Genomic DNA, 20,150 nt, shown 5'->3' on the forward strand with positions numbered 1-20,150 from the left:
ACAAAATGAATCAATTTAAAGAGGTAGTCTGAACCGGGAATAAGACTGCAATGTAGACTACGACTGAACAGAATAAAAATCCTATGTGGTTCTTCATTGAGAACAGGGGTTTTGGCCACTTGTAATGTAATTAAACCCCCACTAATAACAAAGATGCTTATATGGAGGATGAGGATCTGCTTGGTATGAGCACAGTTGTTGGAGCCTGAGGAAAATCTGGCCATCAGCAAACCACACCCTGAGTCTTTCCAAAGAGAAAGCTCTGCTTTTGCCCTTCTGGCCCATGACTGGTAGATTTACACTGCAGATCAAAGATCTCTCTCAACAATCAAACTACTTCCAAGAAACCATAGACCTTTAAAAATAAAGGCTAGTGATTTCATACAGGCTAGTAAAAATACTTTGGCTATAGCCTTTCACAGATGTGTGCTTGGGTACACATAAACACAGGTGGAGCTCAATAAATGTGGAATGATTAGGTATTGATCAGCAGTATTTATACGTGAGTTAAGTCCAGACACACCATCTACCAATCAGCAATTCAAATTTCCATGCCCAATACCAGACAGCCAACCTACCAGCTAATATTTCCTTAGCTTAAAGCAGAGATTCTCAAAGTGTGGTCCCTTGTAACATTAGCAGGAACTCAGAAGTGCCACTTTGGGGGCTTTTGGTTGAGACCCAGCAATTAGTGTTTTAACAAGCCTGTGATTCTGATGCACACTAAAGCTTGAAAATCACTGTTTTAGAGGCAGACATGCGAAAACAATAATGGGAAAAATAATTCAAACTCTTTTGCTTCACTTCAGCTGGGACAAAAAGTAAACTGAGAATGGTTTTATTTAAAAATATCTATTTCTATTTTCTCAAATTGATTGTCATTTTTTGATTGGCAAGTTCATGCTAATCAAAGTGTTGAGTGGGAATACAAGTTGATGAGTCAGCCATCCAAGAATACATACTCTGCAAGCTGTAAGCCTGTATTTAGTTTCAAACCACCCCTCTGCACACTACAAAGATTTTGGTATAATGCATCACATCTAGAGAAAGGCACAGTGTATTCCCCACTCATTGAATCCAAAAGCTGGACCTTCTTTTCTTTTTTTTTTTTTTTGAGACGGAGTTTCACTCTTGTCGCCCAGGCTGGAGCGCAATGGCGCCATCTCGGCTCACTGCAACGTCTGCCTCCTAGGTTCAAGTGATTCTCCTGCCTCAGCCTTCTAAGTAGCTAGGATTACAGGCACCTGCCACCACGCCCAACTAATTTTTGTATTTTTAGTAGAGACGGGGTTTCACCATGTTGGCCAGGCTGGTCTTGAACTCCTGCCCTCAGGTGATCCAGCCTGCCTTGGCCTCCCAGAGTGCTGGGATTACAGCTGTGGGCCACTGTGCCTGGCCTTTGACCTTGTTTTCTAATGTTCTAATGTTAATGTTCTAATGTTCTAATGGTTCTAATGTTAAGTTTGAGTTCTGGGTTTAGTTGGGCAAGAATTTCCCTCAGCTGCCATCAATCCTGGCTGAAGTTAACCCCTTTCCATCACTGACCTAGGCAAAAAAAATTTACTTACTATCTGTTAAACATCCAAAAAGGAAGCAGATGATTAAGTCAATGAACAGAAAGCTACATGGATTAGATAAGAACATATAACTTGGCTCTAAGATGATGGAGAAGGAAAAGACATCTCATGGGTGGCTTCTCCTTAAGAGAAATGGGAATCTCAGCTTATTAGAAAAAACAATTTGGGAGGTTACTACTTTAACTCAGAGACTGTAAACTAAACCTCTGTTGAGCAGGTGTGTGTGTGTGTGTGTGTGTGTACGTGCACAAAGAGGAGCAAGAAGGGGTGATTGGAGCAGGAATCAAGTCTTGAACAGCTTCCCACTGCAATCGATAAGGCCATGCCATAGTTTGACGTCAATGGCAATACTCTGTGATGTCTGTCCACTACCACTGCCTTCTTCCAGCTGAAGAGGAAGTATCCTGTACCGGCCCCTGCTGCTACTGCAATGCAGAGGTACCCATTGTAGGTCATGAAGATGAGCATGAAGAAGTAGCTTATGACCACTGGATGATGTGCAGCACTGTTTGCAGGAGGTGAGGAAAGCTCAGCATCTGCTGCCCAACAGTTTTGTGTGTTTACATAAGGATGGTTCCATTTGGTCCTGGGACAGGCATGGAATTGTAGCAAATGCTGACTTGTGACTTACACAGCAGGCTCTCTCGGGCTATCTTGAGTCCTTCATAGAACACTGCTAGTATAAACACTGCCACAAAAGCTCCAGCCATTTCTCCAGCTGTATTGATCACCAAACCGGAAAACAGTAGTTCCACGTTCTTAAAGCCAAAGTAGAAGGCCATAGGCATCATCATCATCATGTTGCTGTCTCCTCCACCACGGGAGTGTGAGGCTGAAGTGGTTGGGTGATGGCGAGGAGGTTGCATGGTACTGTTGGAGTCCATATAGCTCATCCCTGTATCATGGGAATGATCCATTTTTTCCAGGAAAAGTTGACAGTCAGCAGAAGATTCTTCCCAGGTCGAGTCCAGCCACTAGCGCCTCTCTCTCCGAATCTTAGCCTGTCAACCCCTCACGACTCCTCAAATGGCCCCTCCACTTCTACCCAGCTCGACATGTCCACGACCGCCACCGAGGCCGAGGATTTCCCGCCCCCAACATTTGTAATTCTTAACAGTGTAGCATATTTACAAAGATTGGAAAGACATTTAATAAAATGTTAATGATAAGACTGTGGGTTGTTTTATTTCCTTTATGCTGTTCAATATTTTTTCAGTTTTCTATGATGAACCTGTCTTAATTTATAAACTGAAAAAAAATACGTGAACAGTGTTTTAAGGCATCTGCTAAAATGTTAACTAAAAATAGTATCCCATTTTAATTTCAATTCACCGATTCATAATGTTAGTATTAAATATTTTTCTTTTGTGTACTTTGTTAAATAAAAAAGAATTAAAAATTATCTGTTTGGATTAATAATCTTTGGATAATAGTCACCGAAAGTATGTATTTTTTCTTTTATTAAAACCATATGCAAGATCGTAGCATTCTTGCTTTATTTTAGAGCAGTTTAGTCTGTGTTAAGCATTTCAACTTAAGTCTGGCTGCCTGAGTTTATAGACTTAGCTCTGCGACTTTCCAGCCCATAACTGTAGAAAACTACTTCCCCTCTCGAATTTTTAGTTTCCTTTGAATTGGAATCTTAATAGCATCTATATTAAAAAGGTAATAAAAAAGCAGTTTATCATCATTGCCATGATACATGATTAACTTGTTTTTGATTTATGTTTCTGTGGGTCTAGCAATATTATTTAAAGAGAATTTTGAAGGCTGTTTTACATTAAAAATTATTTATGTTCTGAGCTCTGAAAAGTTAAATAGCATAGCTCTAACCAACTCCTCTACCACCCAACATTGAAAATCAGTAATAATCTACATTATCTAATCCTTATAACAAATTCGTGAAGTCGGCAGAGTGGTATTTTCATTTTACATGTATGGACATTGAGGCCCAGAGAGGTGAAAGAAGCCCCAGAAGACACAGAGGAGGCCAGAGTAAAGCAGAGGGCTTCCAACTTGCAGACCTCACTGGCCACACTGTGCACAAGCAATTGCTTTCCAGTTGAGTTTAACTTTTAATTCCAATATGGCCTCTCTGGTTTCTCCTCTGATCTGTGCTGGGTCCATCATTCCATCCCAATCTCCCACACTCTTCCCATCAACCAAGCTGTGCTGTACAGTGAACTTTCCCACCAACAGACTTATGCTTATATTGGTGCTTTGCCAGAAGTGCCTACCATCCTTCAAGGCTAAAATCACCTTCTTCATCCTTCATAAAATATTTCCTAATTTACTTCATTTGGTGCTCTGTTTAATTTTACCCTGTTTTAAATCCTGATAACTCTTTGTTTTTCCTCTTACTCAGCACTTATAATGCTCTGTTTTGCATTTCAGTTATTTGGGTGTTTGTCTTCTCTCAACACTTCTGCTATTTATCTTAAAACCCCTTAAACTACCCAGCATAAAAATGACTTAAAATGGGAGATGCCTAATGGACATGTATTGAATGAATGAATGAGTTAATGATGTAGCAGGCAAATAAGTACATATTTTTAAATATTTATTTCTGAAACAAGCTTGGAGGCACACATCATAATGTATAGAAATACCTCCCTTTGCCTGAGTATTTTAATATAGCAAGTGACTTACAGATTCTATCTGCATTTCATTCATGAAAATTTTTCAGGTTTTAAAAATAGGAGTCTTGGGCTAGGCGCAGTGGCTCATGCCTGTAATCCCAGCACTTTGGGAGGCCAAGACAGGCGGATCACAAGGTCAGGAGTTTGAGACCAGCCTGGCCAATATGGTAAAACCCCGTCTGTATTAAAAATACAAAAATTAGCTGGGCGTGGTGGGGCACGCGCCTGTAGTCCCAGCTGCTCGGAAGGCTGAGGCAGAAGAATTGCTTGAACCTGGAAGGCGGAAGTTGCAGTGAGCAGAGATCTCTCCACTTCACTCCAGCTGGGTGACAGAGCAAGACTCCGTCTCAAAAAAAATGGGGGAGTCTTGTTCAATTGTCCTTGGGTCTGATCTCATTAATATACTGAAAATGAATTTTCTTTCCTTTTCTGGCACATTAACTCCTACAGACCACAGAGATGAGGCACTCGGAGAGAATTTCCTGAATACCAAACAGATCAGAGAGTGAGGGCTGGAGCCCATTGTTGACAGATATGCAGCCAATCTTTTCCTGGTGGGTCAGGGTGTTCCTGCGCAGGGCAACATCATATTCAGCTGATTTGTTTCACAGACTGCTCAGTATGGTTGAGAATGCTGTCTTACATATGGCGTAGTAGATGATATAATATTATCTAATGCAAAATATGATTCTAGAAATTGGGAGAAATATGCATTTCCAGTTTTAATGCTCTTCATCATTTCTTAAGACATGAGTTTTATGTGGTTTTAGATAGATCTAAGTGGTTTATGCAGTATATCTTATCTATTAAGAAGTCTTGAACTTCTTGAATATGCAAACTAAAGGTATAAAAATAAATTTGGATTTTCGAACCAAAGAACCTGTGTTTTTGAAAAATAATTTGGGAAGAGGAGAAAATGGTGAGATGTAGGTCAAAAGATACAAACTTATTTAATATTAGTAAGTCTAGAGATCTAGTATATAGTAGAAGGATTATAGCTAATAGTATCATATTATTAACTATACTGTATATTGAAAATTTGCTAAGAGAGTTGATATCAGATGCTCCTATGACAAAAAAGTAACTATGAAAAGTGAAGGATATGTTAATTTGCTTACTTACAGCAATTATTTCACTATGCACACGTGTAACAAAGCATTATGTTGTATACGCCAAATATATACAATACAAATAAATAATTTGAAAAATAAATTTTATGTTTACAATATTTTAATTTAAAAAATTAGAAGGCCTGGCTGGGCATGGTGGCTCACATCTGTAATCCCAGCTCTTTGGGAGGCCAAGGTGGGTGGATCACCTGAGGTTGGGAGTTCGAGACCAGCCTGGCCAACATGGTGAAACCCCATCTCTACTAAAAATACAAAATTAGCCGAATGTGGTGGCACATGTCTGTAATCCCAGCAACTTGGGAGGCTGAGGCAGAGAATCATTTGAACCCAGGAGTCAGAGGTTGCAGTGAGCCAAGATCATGCTACTGCACTCCAGCCTGGGCAACAGGAGTGAAACCCCATCTCAAAAAAAAGAAAAAAAAACTCCATCACAAAAAAAAAGAAAAAAAAAATTAGAAGGCCTTAGCTTTTTTGGATGATAAGCTACTTTTTATTGTCTGAAATTCTTAGTAACCCCAATGTAAATGAAAGTCAACTTTGCCAAAAAGGAAGTGCAATGGGAATTTCCAGAACATTACCAGCAATGAATGTCTCAGAGGCTTGGAGATGAGCCAGATGAAACTAAATTAACAGATGGATGATCTCAGAATATTTGGTGAAAAGAGTTTTTAACAGGATCTCCCCCACATCCCAAAACAATCAATGTAGCTCTTAAAGTTGGAGCTTGGGATCAGAAAACTCACCTCCTTTGGGGTGGAGTGATGTGGTGAAAAACTATGGACTTTAGAGTTAAACTGATCTGTATTTAAATCCCCCATCTCAGCCGCTTTCCAGCTATGCTGTGGTAGTTAATTTTATGTGTCAACCTGATGGAGCCATGGGGTGCCCAGACATTTGTTTAGGCATTATTTTGGGTATGTCTGTGAGGATGTTTTTAGATGAGATTAACATTTGAATCCGTAGACTAAGGCAGATTGCCCTCCCAGTGTAAGTGGGCCCCATCCAATCTGTTGAAGTCCTGGAGAGAACAAAAGACTGAGTAAGAGAGAATTCACACTCCCCGCTTGACTGCTGGGACATCAGTATTCTCCTGCCTTCAGACTCAGAGTAAACCTTACACCATCAGCTCTTCTGACTCTCGGGCCTTCAGACTCAGACTAGAACTGTTACCACTGGCGCTCTTGGGCCTCCAGCTTGCAAAATGCAGATCTTGGGACTTCTCGGTCTCCATAATTATATGAGCCAGTTCCTCAAAATAAATATTTGTATTATACTAAGATAAATATCACACACACACGCATACGCACCCCCCATTGGATCTGTTTTCTCTGAAGAACTGAGACTAAAACATATGTGATCTTGGATAAGCTGATTAACCTTTCAATTTCTGGATTCAAAAAGCACAAAATATTGCCAATCATTAGAGAAAATATTTGTGATGTATTTTATATGTATCTATAAGCTAAGCATCCAATATTTTAAATCTGTTATTGTTACTGTTTCCCTCAGGATTTAGATAGCATTGTTCCAAAAAATAATTATCTTGCTGGTTGTATTTTAGGTAACATAGAAAATAGTTTGTAAATGGAAGGTGAGTCAAAGTAGCTTAAATGAAATATTTTTAAAGTATGTTCAGTTTTCCTTCAAAAGCCTCGAAGTGTATCTATAACTTTAAATAATAAAGTCTTGAAAATTAAACCAAACTTTGACATTAGTACTTTATATGCACCATGTTCCTTTATTATGTGCTTTGATTTTGAGACATCCTGAATCTTCACTGGGTTTCTGTTGTACCAAACTTGGCAAGCTAAGCCAAGGAGGAAATAGGACATGTCTCTCTCGATGGACAATAAAGTGTTCCCTCTTGTTTACAGCACTCTTTCCCTATTAGGTCATGCCAATTTGGAGACTGAAAAAAACATGGCATTGAGACTACTTAGAGGGCATTTTAATCTGGCTACATAGAACTTCATGTGCTATTTGGGGCACACATTTATTATGGCCCCAGTGAATAGAACAAATCCTGACCACGAGGACCAATAGAACATCGTTTATCACATTACACTGGTATCCAACTCCCACTCAGCAAAGCTGGAACAAATAATCCAAGCTTGATTATAATTGACCAGGCTATGGACTCAACCCTAGAAATGAATCTTGGGGGTAGCAGTCACTGAGCCCATGTAGGCAACAGGGCCAGACCCAAGTGAAATTGTGAAGCTGTGAATATTGCCTTTTGGTGACCTTCATCTCCTATTTGTATCCTATTTTCCTCCTTTCCAGGCCAACTTTTATTATGTACCTTGTTTCTTTTTTGTGATCTCTCTAAATGCTTTATTCCTGTTGCAGTTAAAGCTGATTTATATTTTGGAATCAGTGGCTTACTGTTTTACCCTTTCAGTTGTATTTGTCTTTTAAACAAAGATGGCAGCTATAGAGCAATGCCTAGCATAAAGATGCCAATTTGGAGACTTTCAGTTCCATCTCTACCAATTAGTTGGTACGTAGCCTTTCTGGGTCTCAGTTACTTCTCTGTAAAGTCAGGTCAATAAAAATTACCTCCCAAGTTACAGTGAAAATTAAATAATAACAACTGTAAAAAATGTTTGGTAGGATTTCTAGTTTCTAGCCCAGCATGTAAGGAGGTTGGAAGACACCACTCTATCCTAACAACAAGTAAAAAGCTAAACTTAAAAATCAACAGCTCCTCCTAGATCCACAAGATAAGTGAAGTCACAGGGAAAATCACTGCCCCCAAAATTGGAGTGACCAAGAGGTGAATACAGAGAATCACAACATGGCAGGCAAACAGAAGCTCGCAAGCAGCCACCTCCACCAGAACCAAAGCCAGAGTAGGAAAAATCTGAACTGTAACTGACGAATTGCTGAAAGTTCAATTTAAAGAACTGATATGGTTCAGCTGTGTCCCCACCCAATCTCATCTTGAATTGTAGCTCCCATAAGCCCTACATATCATGGGAGGGACCCAGTGGGAGATAATTGAATCATGGGGGACGGTTTTTTTCTGTGCCGGTCTCATGATAGTGAATAAGTCTCACAAGATCTGATGGTTTTATAAAGGGCAGTTCCCCTGCACACACTCTCTTGCCTGCCGCCATGTAAGACGTGCCTTTTCTCCTCCTTCAACTTCTGCTGTGATTCTGAGGCCTCCCCAACCATGTGAAACTGTGTCAATTAAACTTATTTTTCTTTATAAATTGCCCAGTCTTGGGTATGTGTTTATTAGCAGCATGAGAACACACTAATACAACAACTTTGAGAATTAAAAACTCCAGGGGGACCCAGCTGGGGGAAGGGGGCCTACACTTTTGTTTGTCTTACCTGCAAGAGATCTATCAGGTCAGCAGAGTGAATATTAGAGAAAAATCCCCTTGTGCTTCTGGCAGGAAGAGGGAAGGTAAAGGAACCATTTTGAAATACACTAGAGTGTTTTGTTCTTCTTAACAAGGTCTTTCCTCCAGATAAATAATTTAACGAGAGCCAAACCTGCTGGGCTTTTATCAGAGCCTAACTGACCTGGAAGAAAGAAAATTCCCAGCTCCAGCCTGCTCTGGCCACCCTGTTCCACCAAAGGTGAGGTCAGGAGGACTGAGAAGTATGCATGAAGTTCGCAATCTAGAGGCATAGACTCACTAAAAGAGCCCAATCACAGGACTACAGAATGCTTCCTACCCTGCTTACACCTTACCACCACACTACTAAGGTCTTGTTTACAGCAGTCTCTTTCACCCAGTACTTAGTTTTCTAGCTATCTAGAAAAAAATACGTGACATACTAAAAAGCAAAATAAAGAGTTTAAACAGGCAGAGCAAGCATCAAAACCAGAATCAGATATGGCAGGAATGTTGGAATTAACAGATAGGGAATTTAAAACAACTATGATTAATATGCTAAGAGCTCTAATGGATAAAGTACAAAGCATGCAAGAACAGATGGGCAATGCAAGCAGACAGATGGATATCCTAAGAAAGAACCAAAAAGAAATATAAGATATCAAAAACACTGTAACAGAAAATGCCTTTGATGGGCTTATTAGTAGACTGGACATAGCAGAGAAAAGAATCTCTGAGTTTGAGGACATCTCAATACAAACCTCCAAACCTGAAAAGCAAAGAGAACAAAGACTGAAAAAAAGAGAATAGAATATCCAAGAACCGTGGGACAACTATAAAAGGTATCACATATGAGTAATGAGAGTCTCGGAAGAAGAAAGATCAAACTACAAGACCCAGCTATATCTTGTCTATAAGAAACCCACTTTAAATATAAAGGTAATATAGATTACAAGTAAATGGATGCAGAAAGATATACCATGCTAACAATAATCAAAGGAAAGTAGGAGTGGTATATTCATTTTAAACAGAGCAGACTTTAGGGCAAGGAAAGTTATCAGCAATAACTGATAGCAAAATATTAGCAGATTGCTAAGGATTTTTGCATGTGTGTTCATGAGAAATACTGGTCTATAGTTTTCTTTAATGCCTTTGTCTAGTTTTGGTATTATGATGGTGGTGGCCTCATAGAATGAAATGGAAAGGTGGAGGTTGCAGTGAGCTGAGATCACAACATTGCACTCCAGCCTGGGCAAAAAGAGCAAAACTCCGTTTAAAAAATAAATAAGTAAATAAATATTAGCAGATTGAATTCAACAATGTATAAAAAGAATTATATATTACAGCCAGGTGAGATTTATCCCAGGTATGAAAGGCTGGTTCCACATTTAAAAATTAATTAATGGGGCCAGGAGCAATGGCTCATGCCTGTAATCACAGCACTTTGGGAGGCTGAGGCGGGTGGATCACGAGGTCAGGAGTTTGAGACCAGCCAGGCCAACATGGTGAAACCGTCTCTACTAAAAATATAAAAATACACACACACACACACACACACACACACACACACACACAAACATTAGCTGGCTGTGGTGGTGTATGCCTATTATCCCAGCTACTCCAGAGGCAGAAGCAGGAGAATTGCTTAAACCCAGGAGGGTTTAAGATCATTAACTATGAAGAGACTTCCAAAAGTTCGTAGAAAAATGGAACTTAAAGATAAAAACAAAAATGTAAACTTTATTTCTCAATGTAAGCTCCATTAAGGTCAAGGCATTTTTGTAACCAATAATACCCACCATTTAGTTCATCCCTAAAGAACTGAGGGTCCTGAGAATTTAACCATGTCCCTGTCACCATTTTTACATTATTAACTGAAGAAAAATGGCTGCCCTTTACAGATTTTTTTTTTTTTTTTTTGAGACAGTCTCGCTCTATCGCCCAGGCTGGAATGCAGTGGCACAATCTCGGCTCACTGCAAGCTCTGCCTCCTGGGTTCACACCATTCTCCTGCCTCAGCCTCCTGAGTAGCTGGGACTACAGGCGCCTGCCACTACGCCCGGCTAATTTTTTTGTATTTTTTTATTAGAGATGGGGTTTCACCATGTTACCCAGTATGGTCTCCATCTCCTGACCTCATGATCCTCCCACCTCAGCCTCCCAAAGTGCTGGGATTACAGGCATGAGCCACCGCGCCCGGCCAGATTTTTTAAACTTAGGAAATAAAAGAAGTCAGAAGGAATCAAGTCAGAACTCTAAGGTGGATGCCTAATTATTTCCCATTTAAACTCTCACAAAATTGCCCTTATTTAGTGAGAGTTATTCCTCTGAATAAGCAGGGGTATTGTTGTGGTGGAGAAGGACTTTCTGTTGAAACTTTCCTGGACATTTTTCTACTAAAGCTTTAGCTAACTTTCTGAAAACATTTTCAGATGTTATCATTTTTTGGCCCTCCAGAAAGTCAACAAGCAGAATGCCTAGCACACCCCAAAGGCTATTGCCATGACCTTGGCCCTTGGCCAGTCTGCTTGTGCTTTCACTGCACCACTTTCACCTCTTGGTAGCCATTGCTGTGATTGTGCTTTGTCTTCAGGATCACACTGGTAAAGCCACAGTTCATCTCCTGTTACAATGCTTTGAAGAAATACTTGAGAATCTCGATCTCATTTTTTTAAAATTTCCATTGAAAGCTCTGCTCTGGTTTGCAGCTGATGCAGATGTTGCTTTTCTGGCCAGAAACATCTGTGGCTGGTGGCGCCTTTGCCCAGGTTTTGCTCAGACCTGCTGGGCTCGTTCCACCCACTCGGCCTGGCAGGCTGCATTCAGCTCATGCTACCAGCCTGGACCTCACCCCTCCAAGGAGACTGCAAGTCAGGTGTGGAACGGTGAGGGGTATGTGGGTGAGCATGGGGTCTGGCCACTGCACAGTCAGATATGCTGTTGCTACCACAGGGCAGGCAGCTGGTACTGGGGAATGAGTGGTGCCCAGTAGCTTGGAGATGCCAGGAACTGCAGGGCCCCAAAGAGGGAGTCATAGTCCTGGCTCGGGATGCTCCCAGGTCTGGGGTCCCTGAAGGGCCGCAGCTTTTCTCTCCTTCTGTTTGCCCATAACATGGTGAGCAAGGGTCATGTCTCAGCCCTGTTGGTGGGGCATGTTTCAGCCCTGCTTGTGTTACAGCTCTTTTAGCCTCGCCATTTGGTGGGTCCCAAGTTCTTGTCCTGCAACCAGGAAGAATGAGGTATGCAGACAAGTGGAGGGTGAGCAAGACAAAGAGGAGCTTTATTGAGGATAGAACAGCCCAGAGGAAATGTGCATGGGGCAGCTCCTTTCCTCAGCCAGGGTGTCCTGACGAGTGTTCAGGTCCTAGCAGAGAGGAGACCCTAGAGTAGGGAGCTCCTCTTTGCAGGCAGGTCATCCCATTGAGTGTTCAGCTTACAGCAGAGAGGAGGCCCTAGAGTGAATAGCTCCTCTCTGCAAACAGGCAGGCCCATCATCTCTGCAGCTCTCAGCAAAGAGAAGGTCCTAGAGTGGGTGGCTTCTCTCTGCAGGCAGGTCCCCTCATCTTCTATCATCTCCCTGTTCTCTCCCCAAGTCTGGCTGAGTCTGGGCTTTTTATGGGCCTCAGAGGGAAGGAAGTACTTGCTGATTTGTCCGTGGGTGGCCATGGGCAGGCCCAAGGAAAAGCACCACAAGGTCCCCCTCTGGCCCGAGGGACTGGCAGTGGTGGTCCCAGCCTTCCAGCCCTCCCCGGCTTGAAGGTGGGGTTTCACTGGGGACCAGCCCTCTTCTGCCCTAGAGCCTGTCTGCTTCCTGCCACTATTCATGGTGCCCAGGCTGTTCATGCCAAAGAGTGTCTGTAGGCCAGTACCAGGCTGTCCTCAGCACTACCTGGCCCTCCCTCCCATGCTTGTCAGTGCACATAAGGAGGGGGCTGAGACAGCAGGAAGCTGGCATGTAAGTGCCGCCCCAAGCATATGCACACCCAGCCAGGCTGTGACAGTGCCCAGTCTTGGTGTCATCCTTGCTCTGAGATCAGATCAGGTGATGACAGTGGGGAGAAATCAGGCAGTGGGAGCCGGCACTTCTGAACCTCAAGGGGTGGAGGGGTGAGGGATAAGGGGAACCTTCCTGGGCCCCCAAGAGCACAGAGATGCCCAGGTCCAGAGTGGCAGCAGGGCGGCTGCAGCTGTACCCAGAGAGCTTCCACCCAACCAATTCCGAAGGGGCGGGCTTCCACTTGTCTCTGGCTACCACCAGCTCCATGGAGTGTGCAGCCCTGGCCACACTTCCTTGCAGCCTGGGGCAAGGGCTCCAGGTCCTCACTGGGTCCCTGTCTGGCCACTCGCTCTGGCCTCCTGCTCTGCACTTATATACTTGGCAGCTGCAGGGCACTGTGGTCCCTGGCGGTCCTGCCTGAGGGGCAGGTTGTGATGCAGGTGCTGACCCTGGCTTGAGGTGGGGTGGGGGTGTGGCCGAACTGCTGTGGCTGTGCCCCGGCTCCAGGAAGGACTACATAGCTTATGGGAGGACCAGGGCATCCCTGGCCCTGGCAGCAGCAGCAGGCCTCAATGTGAGCAGCATGGGTGAGAGGGGCAGCAGTGGGGGCGCCAACTCCTCGGGTGCTTCCTGGGAGCCACTGCCATGCCCAAGCATGCTGTTCTCTCACTGGCAGGTAGCTCAGCCAGCCCCATCATGGTGGCCCCTAGGGCAGTGGGCTCCTGGGAGACTCCCAGGGGCAGACTCCAGGGATTGTCTGCCTCCTCCCTGCAGCCTCCCCATAGTGGTGGCAGGCAAGAGTGGTGATGCAGAGCCAGGGGTCCCACCACCACCACTGCTGCTCCTGTGGCCACTGCCCATGCCTCCTCACTGCAGCCAGCTGATGGCAGCAGCCGCTTGGGACGGCAAGCTGCTGCCATCACAATGGTTTTGGCACCCATTGAATGGAAAGTTTGCTCAACTTTAATTTTTCAGTCATATTTGTGTAAACTAAACTAATCAAGATGTCTATGGTGTCGGCTATTGTTCCTGCTGTTAAAATAGTCAGTCCGCTTCCAGTGGGGCACAAACAAGACTTTTTCTTTACAAACTGATGTGGACGGTCTGCAGCAGCGGGCTTCATATTCAACATTGTCGTCTCCCTTGTTAAAATGAGTTATCCATTTGTAAACTACTAATTTCTTTGGGGCATTGTCCCCGTAAACTTTCCATGAAATATCAGTGATTTCACAATTCTTCCACCCAAACATTAACATACATTTGATATTTGTTCTTGCTTCAATTTTAGCAGAATTCATGTTGTTCTGATAGGGGCTCTTTTCAAACTGATGTCTTATTCCTTCTTAGTGCCTCAAACTAGATCCTGTTTAGACATATTATAACAAGTTAGTATGAGTTAATTTTGGTGGAAAAAAATTGAAATCCATGTGTAGTTGTTTTCATAAGATGCATTTCCCATAATATTTGTAGAGTCCCTTCATATGTTTGCAAGTCTTGCATATTGTGGTGAACAGCTGCCTTCTTTTTTAGGGCATGACTCTTTTGGAGAATACATTCACTTTCATTTTCTACCTGGTGCTGCTCTTTTTGAAATTCTTTTATGATTTCATATGCACTGATATGAGCATTCCCTATTAAATTTTCCATTTCTGTGACATGCTTCTATGTTGTTTTAGAGGCACAGCAATTCATTCCACATGGACTCATATACAGACCACAAATTTGCTGTAAACAATACTGGCGATTGAACAGCAACACTATTGCAGAAGTGTTTTCTTAGCCTACTGTACACAGAATTATTTGTGAACCAGTCCATAACTTTGCTGGCTTCTTCAAGCAAATGTGGCATTAATTCATTAAAAGCTACTGGAGTTTCATCAGCTGGAAGGAATGCCAATGCAGATAAATAATGTGTTTTTCTTTCTTTCTTTCTTTATTTTTTTGAGACAGAGTCTCGCTTTATCACCCAGGCTGGAGTGCAGTGGCATGATCTCGGCTCACTGCAAGCTACGCCTCCCAGGTTCACGCTATTCTCCCGCCTCAGCCTCCCGAGTGGCTGGGACTACAGGTGCCCGCCACCACGCCCAGCTAATTTTTTGTATTTTTAGTAGAGACGGGGTTTCACCATGTTAGCCAGGATGGTCTCCATCTCCTGACCTCATGATCCGCCCGCCTCGGCCTCCCAAAGTGCTGGGATTACAGGCGCACGCCACCACGCCCGGCCAATAATGTGATTTTAAACCAATGTTTTTGTCATTGCCATCTCATGTGGTCAATCCACTCATCTGAATTTTCTGCTAAATGCATTGGGCTGAAGACTAAAAGCACACTTTATTGGCGACACCTTGAAATTCACTTTTAGAGGCCTTGATCGCACCTAATTTCAGATCTGTCACTACGGTTTAGGGATTCAGTTAGAAATTAGGGATTTGGGGATTTTGACATTCGGGATGGTGCCATCTGGGATTGTGTTTTTTGGGATTACAATTGGCACCATCTCATTATCTGTGCTGGTGAACCATAGGATGCAAAGCATTAGATGTGGGGTTCAGTCTACAGGCCCTGCAGGCTGGATGTCTTCTATTTGCCCTTCCAGATGCACCCCACAGTACTCTGCTCTGCTGTGGGCCCAGAGTCTGACCTATATGGCCTGCACGAACAAGCTACCCTAGTTTCTGTTTAGAACATGGAGGCAATGGCAGAAGAATGAAGTCATAAAGAGAATGTATTATACCATTCTTGCATTGCTATAAAGAAATACTTGAGACAGAGTAATTTATAAGAAAAGGGGTTTTATTGGCTCACAGTTCTGCAGGCAGTACAGAAAGCATAGTGGCATTCGTGTCTAGGGAGGCCTCTGGAAACTTACAATCATGGCAGAAGGCCAAGGGGCAGAGAGCATGTCACATGGCTGGAGCAGGAGCAAGTTGGGGGAGGTGCTACACACTTTTTTTTTTTTTTTTTTTGAGACAGTGTCACGCTCTGTTGTCCAGGCTGGAGTGCAGTGGTGTGATCTCGGCTCACTGCAACCTCTGTCTCCTGGGTTCAAGCAATTCTCCTGCCTCAGCCTCCCTAGTAGCTGAGATTACAAGCACCCACCAGCATGCCCAGCTAATTTTTGTATTTGTGGTAGAGATGAGGTTTCACCATGTTGGCCAGGTGGGTCTCAAACTTCTGACCTCAGATGATCCGGCTGCCTCAGCCTCCCAAAGTGCTGGGATTACGGGCGTGAGCCACCGTGCCCAGCCAGTGCTACACATTTTTAAACAACCAGATCTCACAAGAACTCACTCACTATCACGAGAATAGCATCAAGGGGATGGTGCTAAATCATTCATGAGAAATCCAAACCTACGATCCACTCACCTTCCACCAGACCCTACCTCCAACACTGGGGATTATAATTCAAACAGATATGGTGGCAAAACAGAACAAAACTATATCAGAGAATGAAGTTTGGAGAATCTGTTTTCATGCCTCCTTCTCTGTTGGTTTATACAGCTGCCTCCAGGCTTTCCTCACATAGCTACCCTCTCTTAGAGTGGGGAATAATTCTCTTCTTTGTCTTACCAGCCCTCGATGAGGCTGCCTGTTACTACTAGTCACAGAGCATTGTACTGCCTCTTGTTGGTTTCCTTAACTGTGCCCACATCTCTGCACAGAGTCCCTTTATTAAATGCTCCTCAAATGGGCCCGTTTGAGCTTGCCATCACCTTCACGTCTGGACTTGACTTATGCACCTCATGTGCAGGGAGAATATAATGCACCTGAGGTGGGCCTTTCTATCTTAGATCCTTAAAAAATTAGGCCAGGCATGGTGGGTCATGCCTGTAATCCCAGCACTTTGGGAGGCCAATGCAGGTGGATCACTTGGGGTCAGGAGTTTGAGAGAAGCCTGGCTAACACGGTGAAACTCCTCTCTACCAAAAAATACAAAAACTAGCCATGCGTGGTGACATGCACCTGTAGTCCTAGCTACTCAGGAAGCTAAGGTGGGAGAATCACTTGAACTCGGGAGGTGGAGGTTGCAGTGAGCCGAGATGGCACCACTGTACTCCAGCCTGTGCGACAGAGTGAGACCCTGTCCCCCCCACAAAAAAAAAAAAAGAAAAATATAAAAAGCCATAATAGAAATCATTTTCTATTCATTTCTCTGAGTAATTCACCAAGTACTGTGTGACATTTTTCATAGCTCTAAACCATTTTATAAATGTTTACATACATTATTTCCACCAATTCTGTTTATGAAGCAGGTGATCATCAGTAGCAGCTTCACATAACACAGGGGCTCTCACAATACAGCAGCATAGGTCAGCAACATCACTTGGGTCCTTGTTAAAATGTAAATCATTGAGTCCCACCCCATACCTACTGAATCAGAAACTTTTGGGGTAGGGCTAACAATCTGTGTTTTCAGAAGCCCTCCAGAGGATTTGAAAACCACTGACGTAACATGATTACATACGCATTTTTATGTGAGGAACCCCATCCACTACCCCCTAAACCTCCACCCCAATGCAAAGCAATATTTTTTTAAAATTCACTCCAGTGGGTCTCAAACTGGGGTATATCAATACATCAGAATGACCCTTGGAACTTGTTCAGAATCCCAGTGCTCAGGCCCTAAACTGGACTCACTGAATCAGAATCTCTGGGGCAGCATCTTACATGTGAGAACCTCTGTGATATTGTTTGGCTGTGTCCCCACCCAAATCTCATCTTGAATTCTAGTTTCCATAATTCTTACATTTTGGGAGGGACCCCGTGGGAGATCATTGAATCATGGGGGTTGTTTCCTCCATACCGTTCTAGTGGTAGTGAATAAATTTCATGAGATCTGATATTTTTATAAGGGGTTTCCCCTTTCACTTGGCTGTCATCATTCTCTCTTTTCTGCCACCATGTAAGACATGCCTTCACCTTCCGTCATGATTGCGAGGCCTCCGCAGCCATGTGGAACTGTGAGTCCATTAAACTTCTTTTTCTGTATAAATTACCTAGTCTCCTGTACGTCTTTATCAGCTGTGTGAAAACAAACTAATACACTCTGCTTACTCCATCAGCTCGAGACACCTGGAATAGATTACAACAAGCCAGAAGTTAGAATGCACATCACCTAGAGGGTTAACTGGTTACCGCTGAGGATTGGGAACAGAGGTCCTAGGGGGAAGATCCAACTACTTACAACAGAAAACCCTCTCTCCCTATTCCAAACCTTCAACAACCTGGAATCAGTCTGAAGGCAGCCCCCCACTTTCCTCAGAGTTGTTGCAGGTTTGCAACAGGGAGAGAGGGTTTTCTGTTGTTCATAGCTGGCTCACGTTTGTGGCAACTTTGGATGCAGATAAGGGTATAATGTTTGATCTCTTTTGAGCTGCCTGCCGACTCATGTCTCTCATTCTGAGACTCTACTTCCAACCATAGCTCCCACTAATTGGGCATATGAGCAGGACCCAGATGATTGCACCCAACCAATTTATTGGCTGGCTAGCAACCAATCAGATTCCCTCTCAAAAAAAAAGAAAAAAAAAAATAGTGCGGTAAGGCCTTGCTACTCAAAGTGTGGTCAGCTGACCAGCAGCATTAGGGAAATCGCTGGGAGTTTATTAGAAAATTAGACTCTCTGGCCATCTAGACCTACTGAATTAGAATCTGCAATCTACAAGGTCCCCAAGTAATTCATATTCCAATTAACCTTTGAGAAACACTAAGTCTGGGCAGCATGGTGAGACCTTGTCTCCACAAAATAAATTAAATATTAGCTGGACTTGTGGTGCATGCCTGTAGTCCTAGCTACTTGGGAGGCTGAGGTGGGAGGATTGCTTGAGTCCAGGAGGTTGAGGCTGCAGTGAGCCATGATTGCACCACTGCACTCCAGTTTGGATGACAGAACCATATCCTGTTTCAAAAAGACAAAAAGCAAACAACAACAACAACAAACCACTGGCTTAAGAAACAGACATGTTAAGTCAGTAATAGGTGCCATACCCCATCCATAATTGGTTTGTTTTTATACATTTTTGATACATGGAGAGAAAGAGGAAATAGCCTGTGTTCTTAAATTTTCTGTATCAAGCTCTCTGAGGGGAAATCTTTCCTTTATTTTGTGATCTTGGATGTCCAGGAGATTTTTGGTTGTATCCCTATGATAAACCTCACTCTACTTAAGCTATCTTGAGTGAGTGTTTTTTGCAAGAGATAGCTTGCCAAGTGATGCACTAAATCATGACTAAAAGAAAACTAAAGTGGATATTTTGAGTCCTTTTGTAGATTTTGTACAGAGTATTAGTTATGGGTAAACCAGCTTTTCTTTCCCTTTTTAAAATAAGAAATAACAAATAATCATGAAAAATTCAAAGCCAGGTGCAGAGGTGCACACTTGGCCAGCTACTGGGGAGGCTGAGGTGGGAGGTTCACTCAAGGCCACAGGTTTGAAGCTGTAGTGCACAATGATCATGACGATGAATAGTCACTGTGCTCCAGCCTGGGAAACATAGCCAGACACTGTCTCCAAAAAAATTTTTTTAATAAAAAATTCAAATGTTTGAGAGGGTAGCAAACTGGGGGAAAAAAGTTTTTCTTCCCTAGGATCTCTGTTCCCAGTCCTCAGAGGTAATGAATTAACAACTTTCTGTATAACCTTTAGTAATTTTCTTGATTTTTTTTTTATTTTTTTGACATGGAGTTTTGCTCTTGTTGCCCAGGGTGGAGTGCAATGGCGCGATCTCGGCTCACCACAACCTCTGCCTCCCAGGTTCAAGCGATTCTCCTGCCTCAGCCTCCTGCATAGCTGGGATTACAGGCATGCACCACCACGCCTGGCTAATTTTGTATTTTTAGTAGAAACGGGGTTTCTCCATGTTGGTCAGGCTGGTCTTGAACTCCCAAACTCAGGTGACCCACCCGCCTTGACCTCCCAAAGTGCTGAGATTACAGGCGTGAGCCACCACACCCAGCCAATCTTTAATAATTTTCATATGCACCTATAACATTTTCTTTTTTTCCATTAGCCCCAATAAAAGAAAATCAGAAAGCAGATTATCTTATCATCAATACACATCCAGGGATATATTTGATAATATCTAACATTTGATTTTGGTTTAACTCAAACCTTTTTAAATTGCCCTTCTACAGCTTTATTTTTAATAGTCCCTAGAGACAAGTAGTAGGACAAACACTGTTACTTTTATTGAGTCAATATATGGTTACACTGATGTTTAAAGTCACATCCACAGTTCTCATTGAGGTTCATTAAATAAATAGTTACATGAAAGTTCCTGCTGTATTGCTTTAAAATAATTGAGGACATTATTCAGTAGGTCACATGTCAGGATTTTCTTTTAGAATTTAGTGATAGTAAAGATGATCAACTGTGAGAAATTGGAAGACTTCTTCCTGTCTAAAATAAAGACTGAGTCACTGACTAAATTTTCTACTTTTTGCCTTGACTGCCA

The 20,150-nt window shown here is 42.9% G+C and overlaps 1 pseudogene; it reads right to left on the reverse strand.

Annotated features, from left to right (window-relative positions):
- Nucleotides 1-1,455: 1,455 nt before the first annotated feature.
- On the reverse strand, nucleotides 1,456-2,494 carry LOC100444446 (high affinity copper uptake protein 1-like; annotated as a pseudogene).
- Between the last annotated feature and the right edge of the window lie 17,656 nt (nucleotides 2,495-20,150).

This window comes from Pongo abelii, chromosome 2 (assembly GCF_028885655.2).
Source record: "Pongo abelii isolate AG06213 chromosome 2, NHGRI_mPonAbe1-v2.0_pri, whole genome shotgun sequence".
Classification (NCBI taxonomy): Eukaryota; Metazoa; Chordata; class Mammalia; order Primates; family Hominidae; genus Pongo; species Pongo abelii.